Genomic DNA, 17,212 nt, shown 5'->3' on the forward strand with positions numbered 1-17,212 from the left:
AAGGTTGTATAAAAAAATAATATTTCTCTATTATTTTCTCTTCTTGCGAAACTTGCCTCTTAATGAAATTCATGAATCAAGAGAAATTGTTGCCCCTTTCCTATAAAAAGTTAAACTTTGGCGGTTAAACTTTGGTGATAAATTTCGGTATATATTAGCCATATGCAATACTAATTCCTCCCACATCACTGTCCTTAATCTCAGCAAAGATAAAATCCTCAACACAGAGCTTTCTGTGGCATCACAGAAGATAAGCTATCTAGCAAATATTACAGAGGGCTTCATGCAATATACGCTTTGAGGAAGCACATTCAAAAAAAGAAAAAAAAGGCTGATTTTTCCTCTTAGTTTCATTTGAATAATCAAACTCTGAATTGGAACACTTAAATGGAAGTCAAGGAACTTGGAGTGTGATGGAGGAAGCAGCAATCAGTTTGAAAAGATGTTGAATCTGTGATGAGCGTTGAATATGTCAGATTAAGTTATGTCCTAGAAAGGGAGGTTCCCTGAACAACTGCTAGTCACTTTAAATTATTCTGCATTTCAAACAGGAAATCATCCAATTAGACTAACAGCTGCAGAGATTGGAATAAGCCTTGCATATTACAAAATTAAAGAAAATGCAGCTGAGTACTATGGAAAGGAGTTAAGGTAAGTAATTTTCCCTCTTCTTTTCTGTAATAAAACTTAATTTCAAGGACTTTTAGAATGAGGAAATTACTGCAAATTCATTACATGTGATTAAAACAGGAAAAAAAAAATTACCATTAATTATGCTGGATTTTTTTTCGTATGTATGTTCTGTTTGTATTGAAATATCTGCTGTTTCTTTCAAGGTGGATGAAGACTTGTGTATTTATTTCTTCTTGTCACTGGTCCCTTCCAATACCATCACAATTAAGTCCAAATGTTTTAAAGAAGATAAGCAAAAGTATTATATTTGAACTACTCTTTGGCTAAGAGTCATCTCCCTTTGAAACTTTGTTCACAAAGACAGTCCCAGATTACAAAGTATAAACTGTATGCGGAAAAAGGAAAACAGAGGTAAGGTTGGGAAAAACAGTAACACAGAAGATGGAAATGGAATTCTATTTAGTGAAAAAACTCAACGTCAGTAACAGACAGAATTCTGATACCAGGGGAAATAGCATGATGAAAGAAAATAATATTGAAAATACAGCATATTATTAAAACACCTTGAGCATTCTACTTTATCTGAGAAAATATATAAAACTAATATAATTTTACCTGTATGTCAAAATGATCTTTAATTTTTAATAGCTGGACTAATATTAGAAATCAGTCTAAAAAGCAAAATGGATAGAGTCACGAAGTGTCAGCTACAAATGATAAATTCTTTTTTGTTTGATTTTTCTCTGTGAAGATTTGTGTTTTAAGCAAATAAAAAAAAAAGAAAAAAATCATATTGTAAAGATTTTATTTCCATAAAAATTCCATAAAATTATTCTTTTTCCATGATCATCTCAGATGCCTACAGATACTCTACAGCAGCTTTTGGCAGTGTACATCCCATGTCCATGAAGAGACAGGACTCATTTCTGAAGAGGCTGTTCCTGCAGGAATGTCAGGTGAGATAAGGAAAAGGATTTTTTCAAACTGGCTGTGCACTGAATGTCAGGACACATACCCATGCTACATACACAATTCCTCCCCCAGGATTTCCACCAAAGTATTTTGCCTGGGGTCTCTGTCCCTTTGGTATGTTTGCAAGGTCTTCTAACTTACCACAAGAGTTCACTGAAATCACAACTAAATCTCTAACAGGCAGAAATACAGCCTTTAAATGCTGTAATTCCTCTCAGCCTATTTAAAATGCTTCATTCCCCTGATGCTTGTTAAATGAGCTTCAAACCATAATTAGGAAAAAAGTCTAATAATTTTCCTTTATATGTAATTTCAGATTGCTTTCTTCTGAAGATCTTTAACTAATGTTAAAGCTTGGAAAGTCTTAATAGGATCAAAGACAAATTCGTCAGGAAGAATATTGAGGAAAGTGACTAATTTTTTATACCAGTATACATTCACCTCACATCAAGATTTCACCAGCTCTGGAAAAATTAGATCTGAATTGGCACTGAAAGGATTGTTTTTAGTTAAAATGTATAATTTCAGTAAGGAATTGGAATTAAAGAAAAGCCAGGAGACACTCTCCTGCTTACAGATAGGCAGAGGATTCAAAGATACAGCTGCCCATAAGGAATGAATTTTCCTGTCTTGACAATGCAATCAGGGAAAAAAAAACCAACCTTTTAAGCCATAAATATGTTCAAAAAGTATCATTTAACTTTAAAAATGGATTAAAGAGTATGTTTAAATTGTTGGTGGAATCAAAGTTTCAGATTATTTGAGCAGAAAGCCTGTTGCTTTTCGGTTACACAGTACACAGAAGATGCTTGTTATTGGGAAAAATTAAATTTGCATTAAAATTATAGGTCTAATATTCACCAATGTAATAGAGCAATTGTCTAATTTATTGGGACCAAACAGTAGCACAGCACTGCATTGGAATGCATCAGATGGGCAAATGCATGAAAATCACTGAGCATTAGTGAAATGCAAAAGTATGTGGAAAAAAAACCTCTATGACTTTATCACTACAAAACCATTGTGGCCAAATGTTCCAGCCCCAAACATTGGAAAGTGTCATTGGAATACAGCTGCCAAAGCACAACTGGTCAGGACACACAAGTCCTTGCAGCTTGTGCCAGTCTGGTGCTTGCCTTGACTCACACTGATGAGTAAAACTGGCAGAGCCCAGAGCAGTCCAGCTGCCTGCAACACTGCTGCTCTCAACCAGAAATTAAAAAAATAGGTTTTCAATCACACCCTGAGAGTTGAATTTAGCCAGGAGATCTGTAAAAAGCTGTACTTACCTACTACCTTATTTTAAGCCTGTATTCAGCATATCCTGCAATTGGAAAATCTGAAGAAGGGGTTATGGCACATCACTTTTCACCTCCTCTCAAAGTTTCCTGTACTGCTTAACAAGCATCATTTAATTTTACTGTAACACATTTAATGTATGAAAACACATTTAATGTATGGTAAAATCATGATACAAGACCTATTGAAAATCAGCTAGGATTATTTTTTTTTAAAGCTTCTCTGTTACCTGAAAGAATCTTTTTCCTGTGATCACTGGCTATTGTTTTGAACAAGTAGTGGTAGTTTGTATGCTCAGTGTCTCCTGGTGTGGGGGCATTTTACTATCTACTCAGAAATTTTGAAACTATTTCATAGATTCTTCCATCTAAGCAGTTCTTTTAACCTGATTCTTTTAAGCCAATGGAAAGTAACTGCAATCATGTAATCTAACCTCACATATACCAGCAGCAAAGATTTCCAAACATGAACTCCCAACTGCTGTTTAGTCATTGAATTTGAAAATAGTAATGATCGTTCTGCTGCTTCAGAACTTGAGCATCTCTAGCTCTTAATAATATGTTAATAAAATGAATGTTACTTCCACCATAGTTTTGAGAAATAGGTATTTCAAAACACTTTCACTTCACTTTTATGTGAAAATAGTTTATCTGGCAGATGCACAAGTGATAATGCATTAGAATTTTGTAATACTTTTACATCACACCTTAGGGTTAAGAAACTTGAGCAACACAAAATTAGTGTGCTGCTTACCTTACAGTTTAAACACTAATTAAACAGCATATTAAAAAAGAATGGATCTGTATGCCAAAATATTTTTTAGCTGTTAATAACTCATCAATTAGGTGATTAGTGGAGAGTCTAGGAAGGAAAAAAGTAATCAGACTATAATTTAAAGATTTTGCCAGCTGTTGTTGAAAAAACAAAATTGTTGTCAGTTAAAAAAAGGGGATTTTGCCATCCACAAATAACATCAAAAAGGAATGTTTGGCTAGGAGGAATTCAGATTCAAATAACCAAAAAAAAAAAACCCTAATCAACTTAATGTACACATATACATATTTGTAGGCTTGAGTTTCAATGTGACCAAATATTGGAATATCTCTCAGAGCAGCACACAGAAGATTTTCATGGGAAAGCAGTGACACTTGAAAAGACATAAAATACTGGTGAATGATGTTCTGAAAGTTCTGTGTCCACTCTGGTGGCACAGCCTAAACATTTAATGTGATCCCTGCATGTATTAATTCTGCTGTTGATGATGGCTGAGAGAATGACATTTCTCAGAAACTGGTGGGACGGAGGACTCAGAGAAATGCAAGAAGGCTTATTGAAGGGTTGAACAAAGCCTTAAAAGGAAAAACCTGAGATCAGTTCATCAAGAACAACATAAATGGATAATTAGATCACATTCTCTATGGGAAGAGACCCATAACAGTGGGCTTTCCACTCTGGCAGAAAATGTGATGCTGGAAGTGTAAAAGCTGAAGATGGAAGAAATTAGATTGGAGTACAAGGATATTAGGAAAGTGAAAAATTGAGTGTTTTGATTGGAATATATGTACAGATGTTCATTCTCTGCAAATAATTGTAAATAATATACACGACTTTAGACAGCTGTGTATTTTAGGGAGCTGGTAAGTCTTCTTAAGTAGTTCCCAATAATTATTCACATTTTTCTATTTAGTTTCTATTTACCAGTTGACTAAGCCTATAATTATCTGTATGCCTGTGAAACTAGCTCCTGGTATGCACCAGAGAATGTGTTATTGGTTTCCACAGAAGCATAGTAAAATCACGAAGGCTCACAATAATCATCATTAATTTTAGACTTGAATCAGTTCTTCAGTACCTTTAAAACCCCCCAAAAACAAGAGAAGACTACTCTAGAATTTGCTCACGTGCAATGTTATATTTTAAAGTAAAGAAAACAGGTAATATTTTGGAGAAATTATCTTTCTGTTAATATTAAAAGAGAAAACAACTCCAATATGTTTACATTTGCAGCTCCAACGTATTTTTAATTTTAAGTTTCTAGACCTGCTGGACCATTTATCTCCTTTCTGTTCTTCTTTGACTTTCTTTGGCTGACATCAGACTACTCCATCTTCTCTTTTAATAGTTAGAAGACTAATTCCAAGGTCAGAAAGACCATTTACTTCCACCTTCGCCTGGATTCAGAAAAAAAGATAACAATGCATTGATGTTCTGGTATGTTTCACCCCTATTAAATGTATTTAAACCTAGTGATTTTAACACTCCAAGGAAATCCTCCAATCAGATTTCAGAAATCTCAGCCAAAGTTTCATACACACAGCAGCATTTCTAGCTTTTATCAATGATTCTGAAGCCAATATACAGGCAAATAAAATTTTTTTCTCCACGATTTTATTACTATAGATATTATTGTTCTGACATGTTAATTTTCTGCTGAATTAATGGTCTTCATCTGCTCCATTTTTCTCCATTTTCCATTTTTATGTGAACATATTTTTTTATAAAAACTAGATGATAAAATTAGTAAGATATAACCAATACAATTTATTTTTACATTGTTATCTGTTTACATGTATTTGTCTACTTTGTTCATTATTTTCCTCTGTTGCCAGCATTTTAGAGAAATGAAAACTTTTGCGTGTATTATACATTTCACTGTATTACAGTATTTCTTGGTGAGATAATATTTACGCATACTTTTGCTTGAGAGACATTCAGTGGAGCTTTATGCCACTATTAAAACTTTGTGTTGATTTCTTAAACAATTAAAAAAAATCAACTAATTTAATGTGAAGATTTATTTTTTTATAATCAGTTCTCACATTCTTAACCAGAACTGACAAAATCCTGAAATTAATTGTTAAAATGAAAAGCTGAAAAATGCTGTTTTAAAAAGATCAAGATCAAAATATGAGCTTTTCAAAACAATCTTTATTAAAAAGTCATTTCATGAAATAGTGACATTTCAATGACCTCAACACTGCACTTTTTAGTGAACTAACTATTCATTTCATTATTCATCTTTGTTTCCAGAGTCTATCCAGATAAATTGCTCATTCCTCTTGCATGGAAAAGAAATGACTTACTCATTTTTCCTGGCTGATGTTGCAATACATCTTTCCCTAAAAATGGTTGCAGGACTGACAGGAGCAAAAAAGGGAAAGATTAAGTGTTGTGAAGCTATACATTAATGCTTGGGATACATGAGAAGAAAAATTAATGTTTCCCTCTTCCCTGTGGGTCTTAAAGTGGTTAGTATTAAACAAGGTTGCTCATAACAGTAATAACTTTTCTTCCCTTGTTATAAATTATTTCTGTTTTGAAGAGGAACACACAAGGCACAGAACCTTGCTGTTTCATAAGGCATGGTCTTGCACAGAACAAATTTTCACTGGGTCAGCTAAGAGAAACCGCTGAAAATAGGATACTATCCTCCGGAATTGGAATTGTATTTTTTACCCTTCAACTTAGTAGTCATTGGTGTTCCTTTCCACAGTTAGTAATGTGAATTTAGTGGCTCTGTTTCTCAGTGGCTCTGTTTATCAAAGAATATTGTGTTCCATGTATTTTCTATCCAGATATAGTCTGAAGACCTTAATGTCGCTTGGTTGATTGGGTAACTGCAGTCCTTAAAGAAAGTATTACTTTGTGGAAGCCAAGAATATGATCAAGTAGATGCACACAAATCTAGTTGTATCCCACAGACTAGTTTGAAGGGACTCTCTAGTGGTCCAATATACCTGATAGAATGGTTAATTAGTAGAAAAGAGATGGGAAACTGGTCATAGGAAAAGGAACAGAGAGAATTTCACAGAGAAAAAGCATGATAAAAGACAAAAATAACTATAGAGACAAAAATAGTAATAGTTATTTTTAGCATCTCATACTCCTAATATTGTAACATTAACATTAAAATTAAAATTGATGGGGAAAATTTAATAATAAATATATTATGATCATATTCACTATCAAAAATCCCAATGAAAAATATCTGCTGCAAAACAGAATAATGTGGAAGAGACAGGGGTTGACCCTGGCTGGCTGCTGAGTGCACACCAACCTTCTCCATCACCCCTTTTCCTTAACAGGACAGGGGGAGAAAATACATTCAAAAGTTCATGGGGACAACTTAAGTATAGACAGGTCACTCAGCAGTTACAGTCACAAACTAAACAGACTTGAATAAGGAAAGTTAATTAAACATTGCCAGTAAATTAGATTTAGATAATGAGAAAAAATAGAACAAAATTTAAAACCCCTTTTCTCCACACTCCCATCTTCCCAAGCTCAACTTCCTTTATTGCTGACTGTTCTACCTCTTACCATAATCTGTGCAAGGAGATAGGGGATGGGGCTCACAGCCAGTTCATAACACTTTGTATCTGCTGCTGCTTCCACCTCACACTCTTCCTCTGCTCCAGCATAGGATCCTTCCCACATGAGACAGTCCTCCATGCATTTCTCCAGTGTGATTCCTTTCCACAGGCTGCAGTTCTTCACAAACTGCTTCAGCATGGGGACTCCCATGCAGCGCAGTCCCCCAGGAAAACCTTCTCTAGAATGGGTCCCCACCATGGGATCCCGGAATCTGCCAGAAAACCTGCTCCAGAATGCGCTCTTCTCTGCTTGGGTCCACCTGTCCTGCTCTGGCCTGCTTCAGTATGAGCTTCCCACAGGGCCACACCACCTGCTCCAGTGTGGAGTCCTCCAGAGTCTGCAGGTGGATCTGTGCTCCCTCATGAGCTGCAGGGGCACAGCTGCCTCTCCATGATCTGCACCCAGTGCTGCAGGAAAAACTCTGTTCCAGTGCCTGGAGCACCTACTCCCCCTCCCTCAGTGACACTGGTGTCTGCAGGGCTGTTTCTCTCATACATTCTCTCAGCTCTCTCCCACCTGCTGTTGTGCAGTATTTTTTCCTTTCTTAAATCTATTACCCCAGTGTCGCTCCCGCCATCGCCAATGGGCTCAGCCTTGGCCAGTGGAGGATCTGTCTTGGAGCCATCTGGCATTGGCTCTGTTGGACACAGGAACAGCTTCTCCCAGAAGGTACTTCTACTGATCCCCTGCTACAAGAACCTGTCCACACAAACCCAATACTACTATGCAGACATTTACAGTTATATTTAAATAGGTACATTTATTTTGAACTGAATCATGTATTATTATCATGTATTATTATTAATACAAGGTTGTCTAAAGCATTTCTCAAATGTTATTGAAGGTGAAGTTGAAAATTTCAGCTACAGGGCAAAAAGACATTCATTTCATGTCTCACAAAAAGATATTAGTGGAAGATGTAATTCCCATAGGTCTGGGGCTGTGAGAAGGGTTAATACAGGAGCAAATCAAGCATGTGGGAAGAATCACAAGTAGTGTGAGTCGATGCCTGTGTGACACTGTCTGATCATCTGGACCACACAGTTCATCAGGAGTTCTGAGGGCATATGGATGTATGAAAAAAAGCTTTCCACTAGCTAAGTCTTTATTAGCTACTCTGAGGCCTTCATTTCATTACCAATAAACAAGGCATTTGCCTTCCAAAAATGCACTTCAACTGATCAAATACATATTTTGATTATGAATGAGTTGCATGAAGATATGTTTGAAGATATATCTACAAGCATGCAGATATAATAGCTTAGTGGCACCTGGGTAATATTGAATATAAATTATTATTTACATAATTACAGCATCCATGATTGTAGTCCCTCATTACTGAAGAGAACTTGGTGCCAAAAGAAATTCATTTTCTTTTGGCACTGAAATGCTGGGTATGCAAATAACATGTTGTCAGTAGTGTGGATGTCATGCAGTTAATGCTGTGGGGGAAAAAACAAATTTCAGTTGTTGAAAACAAACTTTAACTGTCATTTTCTCCTTTGAGATGGAGGGAGACATGTGATTTAAAAAGTCATCAAACTCTACCTGACAGAATCACATGATTGAAAAATTTTTGTTTATTCATTCTCCAAGTCTTCTAAAAAACTAATTTTGAAGCTGAAACATTCAACTAATTTAAAATTAACAAAGATTTTTCACGGTCCTGTTCTTGGTTTTTGTACTCCTTTGTTCTTTCTTCTTTAGCTCATGTTTTGCATAGTAATATTATATCAATCTACTGAAAGTAAACAATGCAACTAGTACCATTAGCATTCAAGGTATCTGCAGTCTGGATCCCTTTGTACTCAGCTGAATTTTCTTCAAAGGATTTAAAAGCTGCAAGGAAAAGATGTTCCTTGCCTTTCACAGAGATGGGATATATTATTACAAAGATTAAGATCCAGAGGGAAGGCTTTAGCTCAGCAAATGGGATGAGCGTAAAATGTAGGACCTTAAATCCAGGGTAGTAATTGTTAAAATATCTCTACTTTGGATGCAGCTTTGTGACAATGATGTCTGCACTCTGTCCAGCTTCTTGATCAGGAGCTTATGGTGCCTCCTCACTGCATTCTTCTGGTTAGCAACAATTACAGTGGAAATATATAATAGAAATATTACAAATATTAGTGTGTGAAAAAAAAAACAAAAAAACAAAACAAAACACTATTGAGAGCAACTGAGAGCATGATCAAGGAGCTGTATCTGCCCTTTTACAGACCAGCAGCACATCTACTGGCCCATATAAACTTTCTCCCAATTCCTGTTTTTCTGATTCTGATTATGTGCTGCTGTCCCCATAGCAGCACAGCTACCACAGGGTGAATGATGCCATCACACATGGCACTCCACAGCCTGGTCCCACGATACTCTGTTGGTGTTAGGAATTAAACTTAAAATCAAAACATTCCTGTGTTGCTTTTCCTGTCAGAATTTAAAAGATTATGTATTGACACTTGCACCATTAGAAAAGCCTAAAAACATGGGATTGTGGCCCAAACAGAGACATCTGAACTTCACCTCATGGGAGGATTCTTGACAAACAGCCTCTCCACTGGCTTTGCCTTGGGAAGCATATTAAGTTGAAGAAATATAGACTTGTATACCTTTACTCATTGTTGCAAATGTATTATACTAGGAAGCCACTAGATTTTGCTAGATATTTTCCAAAAAACATGGGTTGATGTGTAAAAATTAAAATTAAAATATTATGTTTAATCATAGAAAAAAAAAAAGGGTGATTATTCTTTCCCCAACAGCTATAAATCTATTCTTGTAGTAGACATTGTGAGAATGCACAATAACAAGGGACTCAAAAAAAGTATTTTTGCCAGTAAGACTAGTCTCAATATTTTTTCTCCTCCCATACTAATTTTCTAATCTTTATTTATATTTTCCTTTTAAATTTTATTAGCACTGTTAATATTTTTTCTTGATTATTGAATAATAATTTTCAATGCTTTGGTGTATACAGAGAGGAACAATATTTTGTTCCCATTATTTCTGTACTAGTTTGCATAATAATAGTTTACACAATAAATATACAACTAAAGAGATGTAAAAATCAAAAGATGCTTCACTGGATGGTCCTGGAAAGATGGAATTTTTAGAAGTTTGTATTTAGCTTATTAGATAATGTTCCTATAAATTAAAAATTCTAGAGTGGATGCTTTAATAAGCTTCACTTTTCTTGACTTACACATACAAAAGAATTTGAATCTGTGAGAGATTTCAGAGGTTTTTGTACTAAATGTTAATTTATTTTAATTTCTTACTTATTTCAGTCATTATGATTTTGTTAAATTTAGTTAACAAGTTTTTCCTGTTTCTCTGGTGTAACCCAGATCCAAACCACAACAGAATACAGTGATGAAGTTTGATGGGGGGTACGTTGACAGAAGACATGGGATTTATCAAGATCTGTAAATCAATCCCTGTATTTGATCATGAAGTTCCTGTCTGACGGGAACTTTGTTGGAGAAAAGATAACACAAAATCCTGAATCCATTCAAGATATTATTTTATAATCATTATTTTAATCAATATCTTTGATTATGTGTCTTAATCAATCTTTCATCTTATTAATGGCAGTCAATCTCAAAGTCTTATCATTTTCTAACTATTTTTTTTAGATATTTTAAAATACCATTGCATATCAGATCTTGTTCTGCAAAAATGATCCACAGCTAAGTGCTACTGGCCTGCTAAATAATTTCATCACTGCTCCTCTATAAGAATTTATATTTATTATATGTCTTGCTTGAATAGACAGATGAGAGGAAGAAATTTATAAATTGTCAGACACTTGCATGATATTTAAATGCGTATGTAACTCAATACATCAATCTTGAACATTTTGGCTATTACTATTATGGAAAATGCTAGAAAATCTGAAGGGGGAAGGAAGATCAGAAAAGCTTACACAGGCCATATAAATGTGTGTTTCAGAATGGCAGCAATTTGACCTGATTGTACTGTTTATCAATGAAAAGCAAGACTAAAGACCTCTTTCCTCATTAATTTGTAATTTTAAACCTCAAAACACTTGAAGAGCTGTTGGCAAAAATGTGTAAGACTTTAACAAGAGCCAGAATTGCCATCACGAGGCATGAGGAGACAACAGGTTAATGTCCTTCTACATGTACATTACCACATGCTTGAGTGAAGTTTTGTAGAACTTTGTCTTTTTAGAGTCTTATGTTCAAATAATTTAGTTGGATGAACTTATGCCTGCTCACATTATGTAGCTGACTGACTCATAACTGCTGCTTATATTAGCTGATAGCAAAATGGGGAAATCATGGCCTAATTTCAATTAAAAGGCAGAGGATGTTCTTTGAGAAAATGCATTTTAGTCTCTTTTAAAAATGCATTATGCCTTCTGTCTCATTTATAGCTGAATGGTCATTTTATTACCAGACAGCTTTAGCACTGTATCACTGATATGTAAATAAGGAATTCAAGTCTGTGAGACTGGTGTTTCTTACAGGGAATTTTTGATTTTACTCTTTAGTAACAAGTTTATAACTTTATTTCTTAAATCCAGGTATTTCACCTTATAAAGACTGGAACTGCTTGAAAGCACTAGAAAGTAGTCATTCAAATGCCACAGTGTTATTTCAAATCACCAAGACCTTTAGTTGCCAATTCTCTGCAGAATGTGCAACTGCAATACTGCTCAAAGCAGAGATCAAACTCCTCTTTTTATTGAATTCAATGCTGAAAAGCCAGTTGATCTCAGCAGCAGGAGGTTAGGTATCATCTTTTCCCAGACAACTGGAGAAAGCTGCATAGCTGGAAAGTCAATATCATGCTCTCACATTTAAGAATTTTCTTATTACTTTAGTATTGCAACCAAAAAAATTTTGTATGTTAAGATGTCTATTAGCATATATACAATTACATCTTTAATCTAGTATGGCATGATTTCATTTCTGCTTCTTGGCTTCAAGATTTACTGCTTTGATGTAGCTGAAAGATGTACTTATTGCAGTACAGTGAAAACTGAAAAGCATGTCTTTTCACATTATGCTGTCTCATTTCAGGTTTGTCTCCTAGTTTGAACTGATGCACCTCTGCAAACAGGAGAGCATCAGTGCTCTTACCAAAAACATTTTTGTTCTGAGAGGTAAAAGGTAGGTACTGTAGGTATTCATAAGGAAGTATCTAATTCTGCTATAGTTTTACTTAGTTGTACCTAAAGGACCAAAATTTTACTGTCTAGGATTCTAGAAAATGAGACCATCAATGTCAATTGTATTAATCAAAGGTATTAAACATGACAGCTAAATACAATTAAAATTCTTTGTTCCCAAACAAACTTGATTTCCAAGAAACTGAAGATTAAAATATCTGCAATTAACTGAACATTCACATCAAACCCTGTTTTTATGAGTCCAGGATGTAAACTTTGAGCAACTAAATTATTTGCAGTTCACCTTATTAGAGAATGAATGCCACTAGTTATTCACACACGCTGTAAACAACTATGTCCCTTCATTAATCTATAAAAATCTCCAAACTGTGACACTTATATCTTCTTTTCTAAATTTCTTCTAGTTTTTTAGGTACATGTTTGCATTTCATCTGTATCATTGTGTTTTAAATTATATCTTTCACTTCCTGTCTTAAGCTCCAGTGGAGTCAGTCCTGAGGGATATGAGTCAGGTGTAGAATAAAGCAAGGACCCTGAATTTTAGGAAAGCAGAACTCCAGTTCTTTGCAAAGTTGGTCAAGAGGACCCTCTGGGAAGCTGCCCTCAGGGACAAGGGAGCAGAATAGAGTAGGAGATATTTAAGGTCATCTTCCAAACAGGCTAAGATCTTGTGACCTCCAGATCTCCTGATTGCTAGTAAATCAGGAAAGGAAGATAAGACTGGCACGATGAGGCAGTTTGAGCATCCTTCTGGTCAAACTAAAAGGAGACAAAGAAATGCACAGGCAGAGGAAACAGGGACAGGTATCTTAGGAAGAGTATAGGGACACAGTAGTTGTGTAGGAATGGGATCAGGAAGGTCAAGGTAAGACTGGAACTGACCTTGGCAAGGGACACAAGGAATAATATGAATGGCTTCTATACATATGTCAGGCAAGATTTGCCTTGTGGAACCATGTTGCCTTGAATTGCCTGCCTACCCTCCTTGTGCCTTAGCACATCTTCTAGGAGAAAACGTTCCATGATGTTTCCATGCACAAGGAGGGTAGTTCACAGCGTCCTCCTTCCTGTCCTTTGAGAAAATGGGTGCAGTGTGTCCTATTTTCCAGTTCCTGCTGATTTCACTTAATTGCTGTGATGTTTCACTCATTCAGTATAAGTGCACACTGTAAATTTGTAGATGACACCAAGCTGAATGATGTGGTTGACATGGCCAAAGGATGGGGTGCCATTCAAGAGAGACTTGCATAAACTCAAAAGGTGGGCTTATGAGGATCTCATGATGTTCAACAAATCCAAGTGCAAGGTCTTGCATGTAGGTTGGGGTGATCCCCGGTATTCATACAAAATGGGAGAGAGATAAAGGGATTGAGAGCAGCCCTGACAAGGAGGGCCTGGGGTTCTGGACATGAACTGGGGATGTGTATTGGTGCCAAGAAAGCCAGATGTACCCTGGACTGCACCAAAGGAAGAGTGGCCAGCTGGTCAAGAGAGCAGACTTCCTGGAGCAAGTCCTGAGAAGGTCCACAAAGATGACCAGGACACTGGGACACCCCTTCCAAGGCAAAAGGCTGGAAGAGCTGGGGCTGTTCAATCTGGAGAAGACAATTGGGGGGGAGCCCTTCCAACAACCTTTCAGTACCTAAATGGGGCTACAAGATAGGGACAGGATTTTAGGAGAGCCTGCTGTGACAGGACATGGGGTAATGGCTTCAAACCAAAAGAGGGTAGATTCAGACTAGATATAGCAAGATATTTTTTACAACAAAGTAGGTGAGACACTGGAAAACGTTACCCTGAGAAGTAATGGATACTCTGTCCCTGAAAATATTCAAGGTCAGATTGGATGGAGCTTTGTGATCAACCTGATCCCACTGATGGTGGAGGGGTAGGACTATATGATTTTAAAGATCCCTTCCAACCCAAACTATTCTATGATTTACTTGAAAACTTTGAAGTACTGCTGGGTTTTATTAATACTTAGACTCATATATTTTAAAACTTGCTACCCTCAGATATGACAGGGCCTCAATACCCTATCAAATCTTTTGAAAAAAGACTTTGTTGTAGTTCAAAGCATATTATCTATTAAGTATAAATGCAGTGAACTGAAAAGAAAGAACAAATATTTTCAATTAATTTAATATCATTATGTAGACGGGCTTAAAAAAATCTCATCCTACTGAAAGACTGGGTTTAAATTAAATCACTTCTGCATTTTTCCACCAGCATTACTATTCCTGTCTTGAAATGTCGTTATCATTGATGCCAAGTTATTACAGTTCAGGAGTTATGTTTCTACAGATATCACTCCATTCAGTTTTAATGCTATGAGAATTCTTGGTACTCTCATAACTCACATCAACATTAGGAAGGTTCAATCAGCTCTATAGAAATCTATTATTGAAGTATATTTGGCAAGCAAATAATCTGAAGTTCGGATCTTCATTGGTTGAGTTGCATTTTGTTTTTCCATAAATAATGCAGATTTGAATTCAGCTGTGATCAGCACTCAGTGTCTTGCAAGTTTTTATTTCAGATGGCTTACCATGTCCTACTAAATGAAAATATAAGCAAGCCAACATGGCCCTTTCTCACATCACTTTCTCTGTAAAATACTTTTTAGCTGAATATTCACACCAATAACTTTAACCTGTTCATTGTCTTTCATAAGCTCCTTTCCAAAAATGAAAAAAGGAGTAAGAAATAAAGAGAAAGATCAGAATGATTATGATGAATATCCAACAAAACTGTTGATTCCTGTAAACACATTTTCAGAGTTATTTGAATGTGTCATACCTGCTATTTGAACACATCAATCCACTGCACAAAGATTGGTCTAAGGGCACTTCAAATTCTTACTTCCCTGTAATATCAGAGGAAACACTTAAGGAATACTACTGGAAACCATCTGGCAGTAAATAACTAGGAAAAAATAAAAAGCCTATTTTTGGTCCTGAGTCCCCTTTTAATGTCTGCTCTCTGTTCATGTTGTTCACCCAGCTGCCAAGTGGAACAAAATGTACTGGTGCTATTCTGGGGTTCCAAACAGCATGTTTAGGAGGACTGAAAACATAATTCAAGATTCTGCAGCTGAAGGTTTTTGAAAATTTTAAGGCACATAACTTTATGTGCACATAACACTTTAACCTTGTAATAATCTCTCACAGTTTGGTCAAAAAAAAAATATTGTTGGGCAAGCCAACATTTTTCTGTTTCTGAACAGAGTTCTGAACAGTTTAAAGTGATTTCAAGGTTGAAAATGAAAGGTTTAATCAGGAAGTCCAAAAGAAAAGACCTTGATAACCCATTACAGCATTAGATAGGATTTAAATCAGCAATGAGATTTGTTACAGAATTGGCATCAGTTATTTTATAAGACATCAAGCTTACAGTGTGAGAATATTTAGGAAAAGTGTGTTTTAGGGAAAGAGGTATCTCAGAAGCAGCCAGTGTACTTCAATTTGAAATACTGCAAGTTTGGAAATACCCAGTCATCTTTTAGATAATGAGCTATTATGAGATGTATTTTGAGCTATACATCTTTGCAAGACTCAAACTTCTCTTGTTCACCATACATCTCTTGTACTAATCATCCCAAGAAATACCAAATGCCAGTAAAACTCAGCCCTTCTGTCTGCATTGCAAAATTCTCAGTGAAGAGAAACTAATGAGTGTGGATCTTGTTGAACGCTTCTGAGTTCTAAGTGAATTATATTAGAACTATATTTATGTTAGTAAAGAGAATGGGCTGGGACCATTCTGAAGGCAAGTAGAACAAGACAGAAGTTTTCATGATTAAAGTCTTTCCTGTCCTCTGAGTAAGTTGGCCTTGTACTTACTGCCCATCAGGAGCAGACTATGGCTAGCGTTATCCAAAGCGTTATCCTGGGCGGTGGCCCAGGCCAACGCCACACCAATGTGTTAAAACAACAGCGTCACTGTAGATAACTGCAGTGCTTCGTCTGGTTTAGTTTCCAAAGTATGGGCTGTGAGTTCACCTGGCTTCAAGACAATGGGAGAGCTCACAAAAGGGAAAAGCCTAACCATACAACAGCTGGCAAGAAGCCTGCCCAGATCTGTAACACTTGTCTGAACTGACTAAGCTGCTTTCAGATGCAAGTGCTACTTCAGTATAAGTCAAGTAAAAAGGCAAGGAAACATTACCATGTTCTGAAACTTGATCATTCACCTAGTGAAATCATTCACATGGCCCCTGGAAGGCTGTTTTTGACCTAGTCCGGTGTCTTCCACAGAATCATAGAGCAGTTCTCAAGCACAGCACAGAGCCTACAATGAGTAAGGTATCATTCTCAACTGGCAGATTAAGGGGATTTTAGGTGGTTACAGAGTGTTCTGTTCTGATTGACCTTGACATCCAAGAGCAAACCAGCATATGATTAGCTAGTTTAGATAGGACGAGGTTGTCACTAGAAATAATATTCATAGAATCTTAGAATGGTTAAAACTATAAAGGACTGCTATAGATCACCTAATCCAGTTTTGCTCAGAGTAGATCCAGTGCATCAGATTTCTTGTGGACTTATTTAGTGAAGGTTTTAATATCTCCAGAGAAATATACCTATACTGTTAAACAAAAAAGGGTCAGTGGCTGAATTGAAACAACAGATTCTCATCAGCCAGTTAAACTGCTAGGTCACTCTAGATTTGGATGATTAAGCTTTTACTGCTTCAAAACTAGGGTCTTATTTTTATGGACACAAGCCGGGCACCACACTTGGCCATTGCAGTCATCAGTCCCCAGCTGCCTTTCTTGAG

The 17,212-nt window shown here is 36.2% G+C and overlaps 1 long non-coding RNA gene across 2 annotated transcripts in view; it reads left to right on the forward strand.

Moving 5' to 3' along the window:
* Positions 1 to 512: 512 nt before the first annotated feature.
* LOC119706972 overlaps positions 513 to 17,212 on the forward strand; it is a 65,247-nt gene continuing 48,547 nt past the window's right edge. For both annotated transcript variants that reach the window (XR_005258640.1, XR_005258639.1), the window contains exons 1-3: positions 513 to 651; positions 1,489 to 1,589; positions 12,324 to 12,413. This is a non-coding gene — a long non-coding RNA (uncharacterized LOC119706972). The remainder of the gene's footprint in view (positions 652 to 1,488; positions 1,590 to 12,323; positions 12,414 to 17,212) is intronic.

Source organism: Motacilla alba, chromosome 1, assembly GCF_015832195.1.
Source record: "Motacilla alba alba isolate MOTALB_02 chromosome 1, Motacilla_alba_V1.0_pri, whole genome shotgun sequence".
In the NCBI taxonomy this organism is placed as follows: domain Eukaryota; kingdom Metazoa; phylum Chordata; class Aves; order Passeriformes; family Motacillidae; genus Motacilla; species Motacilla alba.